Consider the following 6,829-nt stretch of genomic DNA (forward strand, 5'->3'; position numbering starts at 1 on the left):
ATTGGTGTCAGAGAATATAGTAAAGTCCTAAAGTAACCTAGGAATTATTGGGAATTGAAGGAAGAGACTGGAAATAAGAGGTACTACAGAAGAAGAAAATATAAATTTTGGCAATTGCTTAGATATTTGAATGTCTGAGTTGAGAAAAAGGGAAGAATCAAAACTGGCTCCCAGGTTACAAACATGGTGAGACTGTGAGAATGGTGGTGCCATAAAGAAGCAAAGACAAAGGACAGTTTTTTGGGAAAATAATGAATTTAGTTTGGATATGTGGAGTTTGAAGCATAGCCAAGATATACATCTGGAGATATCCATAGGTAGTTGGAAATGTGGAAACAAAGCCTGGGGGCAGGGATGAAGAGGGGAATTTGGTATGTAAATCTGGGAGTTAGTCCCTTAAAACCCATAGAGCCATGGGAGAGGATAAGATCCTTTGAGTATATATAGAGAAGAGGGCTTGGGAAAAAAAACTTGAGACCTTTTTTAAGAGGAGGATAATGAGCTTCTTTCTTTCACTCCTCTTCTTCTAACCCTTATTATCAGTTCCAGATGTTATGATAACAATTCATCCCCATTTGCTTTCTTGAATTCATTGTCCATAAGGTTTCCAGGTGACTTAAAAAAAAAACTTCTTGACTTAGACTGTACCAGTGCTTTAGGAGCCTTGAGGAGCATTTTATCTCCTGGACCTTTTACTTCCCAATGAGCACCACCCATTCTTTCTGTGTGGAGAAGAAAATGGTGAGCCACTCCTGGATCTTTCCCCAAGAAAACCCCAAATAGAGTCACAAAGAGGCAGACACAACTGAAATGACCAAATAAATACAGATCATACTGGTGCTTTTGTGAATTATGCCCTAAGGTGATGAAATTCTTTGATATTATATCAGCCAGTTTAAAAACAAGGTTACAGTATTTATCTTCTCTGAGATATTTTAATCTCTTTAATTCAATACTATGCATTCTATCTACTTTCATAAAAAGCACACATGAATAGAAACGATAATATAAGGTAGAAGGCTGTGCCTGATGACATATGCATAATTGCCCACCAACCCTTGTACTAGAGGGCCCACTGATTCTGAAAAAGAAACAACCACTAGAATTTTTTTAAACTGCCCCTTAGACAAATTTGGAGATGTCTGATTCTTTTTGGGGACTGATAGGGGGAAAGAAAAGGGAAAGAGCAGGAAAGGATGTGGGAGTGTTGGCTCATTTTTCAAATTTTTCTAAACATTCTGGTTCCAACTGGGAATGAAAACAGAAATACCAGAATAACCATGTGATGGACTATGGAATTTCTAGTTGGCCTGCAATAGGGGAAATGCCATAAGTTTCACAAGAAATGCTATATTTCGTTCCATTCCCACTGAGTTCTACAGTTAAAAGGTTCATGCATTTGAGGAAAGATGCACAGGTGCTTATCTCCTCTAAATCCTGATTAGAAACCACTTTTGTTTTTCTTACTGCTTGAACAATAATCTTCCAACTTCTTTTCTTATCATCTACACTGCTGTGATAACTTCCTGACTAATCTTGCTTCCATCTTTTAAATTGCTGGCTGAATATTCTTCCTAATGCACTGCACTGACCATATCACCTTTGCGTTAGTGAATTCTAAATGCTTGATGAATAATAGTATAAACTCTTGACAATCTGGTTTTAAACTACCTTTCCAGGTTTCCTGCCTACTATTATTACACTTGGATTCTTCACTGCACCTGCTTTTTTGTCTTCCTTCTCTTCATTCTGTACCTTTGTTGATCCTGAAATGAACTCCTTCACATATCTCCATTGGTTGAAAACCTTTGCTTCTCTCAAGACCCAGTTCAGGTGCCAGCTCTTCCATGAAGCCTTTCCTAAAACTCCAACCTGATCTCTCTCTCCTCAAATTTCTCATAACATTCTGTCTGGTCCTCTCCTCTGCACACTTAACACATTCTCCCTTGCATCAAAGTCATTGGATGCAGCCTCCATCTACCCATTAGAATGTAAGCTACTTAAGAACAAAATCTGTGTTTTCTCTATTGTTATCTGTAATGTTCAGCACATAACCTTGTCTTAGCATCTGATCATGATGAGTACCACTTTTGGAGAAGGGCCAAAGTGCAGAGATAGAACCAGGCTCTCTCAGCTTACCAGAGCCTAAGCTACTTTTATTCTTTAGTTCTACCTCTCCCATTATCTAGGGGGTTTGTAGATTTACAAATCTATTCAATCAAAATTAGCTTTTATCTATCCATTCATTGGCTAACCTCACTTCCTTTTAACAACTACAGTATTTCCAATGAGCCTTAGTTAAAATGACCTTGGCCTAATGGAGTTGGTCACCCACACATGCTGGCATAGATGGTGGAATTCTACATACCACGTTGTTAGTGTTAGCATAAAACAAGTAAGTAAATAGTGTTATTTAATAAAGAGAACACACACATAATAAAACATAAAACACACTAGTCACCTGTGAACTCACACAGCTTTCCTAGATGCTAAAGTCCTCTTCTCCCTTCTTTCTCCCACCATATACATACATAAGATCAATAAGGACCCAGAATTTCTAGTCCATTCGTCATATGAATCTTCTCTTCAGCAGGCAATGGAGTATAACTAAAATCCCACTGGCTGCTTTGCTCAGATTTTCCTGTTGGATTGTTATTAATTTCAGATGCAGGCACTTTAGAGTCAGGGTCTCAATTCAATCATACAGGATCTGATTCAAACTGGAATTCAAGGAGGTTGATGGTTTATTTGGTGTATCTAGAGAAGATTAGTAGCTTATTTAGGGGGAACTGGAATTCGCAAAAGTTGGTGGTCTGTCTGGTCAATGGAGGGACCTGTGTCCTCACATGGCTACAGATTACCCATCATAAAGCATGACTGGTAGAATTAGCAGCTAGGTCAGGTAAGTATCAGTACCACCCTTGTCATTTCACAAATCCCTGTATCTCTCTCCCTCTGACCCTGACCACCACTCCTTGCTCTTACTGCTCCTGTCCACTTAGGTCACATCCTCTCCCGTCAACCTCAAAGCCTTCCATTGTCCCTTGAAGGGGAATGCAAGTAGGCAGAAGTAGCTGCAAATGGGATATCACACTTGTAAATGGTAAGGACTAAATAAATATTCATTGAATTGAACTACATTGAATTTATTTATAAGATTACCTATATGTAAAATCTCAGCCATGTAGGGATCATGATTTTCTTTTGTTTAAGCTAAAAGCAAAGGTTTTCTAACTCAATCAACCAATAAGGATTGGATTGGCTAATTCATCTCAAAGTAAAAGAAATCATTATTCCCACCCACAATGTGCAATAAGTATGTCAGATCTTTTAAAAATCGGTGACAATGCCCCTTTCCTCAATTGTGTTTCATCTTTTTGGAGAACATATGTCTAGAGACCTCTCTCAGAGTAAAGTAAACACACCTGAGTAATCAGACTGGTGTCAAGCAAGGCTACGTCTGTGTTGAAACTCTATCCTGTTTAGGTTTGCCTCTCTTCGTTGTTGTAATCTTTGCTGTTATTGCCCCATCTTTAGCAATAACATGTAGAAAGAACTGCACAGCATTAATGAGTCATTGCCTTTTCCTATACTTGCTGAGGTGCACCACTGATTTCACATTCCAGCTGTTACGCTCTTGATTAGAGACCTCTGCATTGGCAAATTTCAGTAAGGAAAGACAGGGGAAGCAAAAGTTTCATGGTTTTTTTTCTTGTTCCATCTAATCACTATGATTGACCAAGGCAGATCATTTGGTGAAAGGGGAAAATTGACTGAGTCATATGAAAAGACTTTATGATTTACTAATAATTGACTTTGTGCTTTATATTACCAGGTTCAAATATTTGGCAGTAATAATACTAATGACAACAATAACTCTGGAAGGTAGGTGCTATTATTATCATCATTTTATGGATGAGGAAATTGAGGCAGACAGAAATTAAATGATTGATTTGTCCAGGGTTACACAGCTAATAAGCATCTGATGCCAGATCTGAAACTAGATTGTTCTGACTCCAGATCCAGTGCTGACTGCCTTTGTAGATTGTGTTAAGTTGATCGAAGGGAATCCTCTGGTACTCCATTAAATTCAACAAATAACATAAAAAATTCTATGCTAAGTATGAGACAACATCCTTCCTGGGCAATGTCTTCTTGAGATTTCCTAAGGTGACCTTTGTTTCTTCTCCAAAATTGTTTGTTTGTTTGTTTGTTTTTTTTTGGAGGGCAATTGGGGTTAAGTAACTTGCCCAAAGTCACATGGCTAGTAGTTGTATCAAGTGTCTCAGGTCAGATTTGAACTCAGGTCCTGCTGACTCCAGGGCCGGTGCTCTATTCACTGTGCCACCTAGCCACCCCACCTCTCCAAAATTTCTATCCACTTTTCCACGCTAACCTCATTAACTACTACCAGAGAACTAATCAAATTATCAAGTTTTCCTTGATCTGATTTGAGCTCCCCAGGAGAAAATCCTGAATCTGGGAATTGTTTTGATTATATCAAAAATGCTCCTCCCTTGGAGCAATTCACAATACATCCATCTCTACATCACCCATTCTGGGTCATTCTTGACTAAGAATTTTCCTAAATCTGACATAGAAAATAACACATGTGATGGGTCTCTAACGTACAATTCAGGTCATCTTTCTGTTATCCATCACTTTTGTTATAGTCTTGGCTTAAATCCTTTTCTGATCTTGGGTATACAGAAACTTGAAAAAAATCAGATTTAATTTCCGAGTTATAACTGGTAATATTTTCAAGCTTATTCACATACTGTAGGTGACCTTTGATTGTAGGTGACCTCAGTAATCTTTCATTGCTTTTTGGGTCCCTCAAATTTTGATTCTTCTAAGAATCCATGATTTTAAACTATAGAGTATAAATGAGAGAGTATATTAATTAGATGAGACAGACTTTTTCAGCAGGGAGCAACTAGGAACCATTGAAAGTGCTATTCAGTTTTCCAAAGGTGTGTAGCAGCAAGCACCCCAGGATCCCCAGGGTGGCTTCCAACACAGGTTCTTAGATCTGCTTTGTTAAAGAACAGCAACTCAAAATGGGTTAACAAGCTTACTTTAATCAAATATATATCGTTTACCTAGTTCAGGGGAAAAAGGTCAGCACCCCAAACTTCAGAGTATACAGACAGAATAATCAAAACAGAGAAACAGATCAAATAGACAGGTTTCCAAACTGTCCAACCATTACATCCATACCAAATCAACATCTGGGTTTTTCAAAGCCAGGGGGCTCTCAGCAACTGCTTCCCAGAGTCTCATCTGATCAAATCACAGAACACTTCTCAAAGTGAGCCCCAAAGCAAAGTCTCACATCAGGGATTATATAGCCTTCTCCTTCAGAGAATGTAACCACCCTCTTGACCCACTGCCCAATCACACAGCATCAAGGTGTGGGCATTCCTGAAAACCAACCCTCCTGCCACAGGCTCCATGTGACTACATTCAGCCTATTAGGAGGCAGAGTACATTTTCAAATCAAGGAAGGTTCTCAGAGTCTCTAAAGCCTATCAAAGGGCCTAGGGGCAGGGAAGATCTTTAAATTTGCATTTCCATTACAAGGGGATACAATTTACTTTAAAGATCCTATTTAACTATTCAACTCTAGGTTGAGATCACTGACCATCTGCAATATCTATCCAAGATATATTTAGGACTAATTCAACTTACCATAATTTGCTCAATAGGTATTTACCATCCATTTGATTTTTACTTTGTGGATGAATAAACCAATGTCCTTTTATATAGATCAGTTGAGAAAGGTTTGTAGTTTTGGGGGGTTTGATATAATCAAAACAATATCATTCACATACAGGACCCTCTTGTGAAAATATTGTCTGACACTCCATCATCCCATTTGGTGTTTTCTTGACAATGATATAGAGTGATTTGCTATTTCCTTCTCCTGCTAATTTTACAGATGAGCAAATTGAGGCACACAGGGTTGAATGATTTGCCCAGGGTCACAGAACTAGTAAGTGTCTGAGACCAGATTTGAACTCAGGAAGATGAGTCTTTCTAACTCCAGACCCAGCACTTTGTCCACTGCACTACTAGCTGCCAGAAAACAGCAGTAGCTATATGGAATTCTTCTTCTATGTGTGCTTTGCACAGGATGTTCTCTAGGACAATTGTTATTTTTGGCAATAATGCATGTTGTTTATGTTTCATAGCAGTTACATGTGGCATTAACATAGTTTTAAAATTCTGTGGATTTTTACTTTCAATTTTTAAAAAAAATCTGATTTTTTTAGGACCATTGAATAAGGTCGCTTTTGTAACTACCACAGAATCTTGTATGAGCTGAACAAATATATGGGAGACACATAGAAAAGGTTCCCCAAAGACTCATTTTACTCTACCAAAATGAATACTTTTTTGGAATCAACAAACATTAATCCCTGAAGAACCTTATATTTGCTATGCTTCTCCATCAGCTGTGTAACTGCAAATAGAAATAGTAGGTGGAGAACTGAACTTAGAATTAGAAAGAACTGAGTTTTATTTCTCCCTCAAACACTTCTTAGCTATGTGACCCTGTACAAGTAACTTGGTCCCTCTCACCCTCAATTGTCCTCATTTGCAAAATGAGTATGATAATGGTACCTACTTCACAGAGTTGTGAGAATAACATGAAATATGGATGTCAGTTAAGTCATCCCACCCCATTTAAAATAAGTATTAAAATGCTACACTTAATACCTTACCAGATAAGAGAATGTTTTAAACAATTAATTATAGACTTTAAGTATAAAAGATAGCACTTTCTTAACTAAAGAGAAGTTAAACAGAGAGTGTTAGGGTTGAC

This window comes from Petaurus breviceps, unplaced genomic scaffold (assembly GCF_028583685.1).
Source record: "Petaurus breviceps papuanus isolate PSGF00001 unplaced genomic scaffold, PetGlider_PUasm1.0 90639, whole genome shotgun sequence".
In the NCBI taxonomy this organism is placed as follows: domain Eukaryota; kingdom Metazoa; phylum Chordata; class Mammalia; order Diprotodontia; family Petauridae; genus Petaurus; species Petaurus breviceps.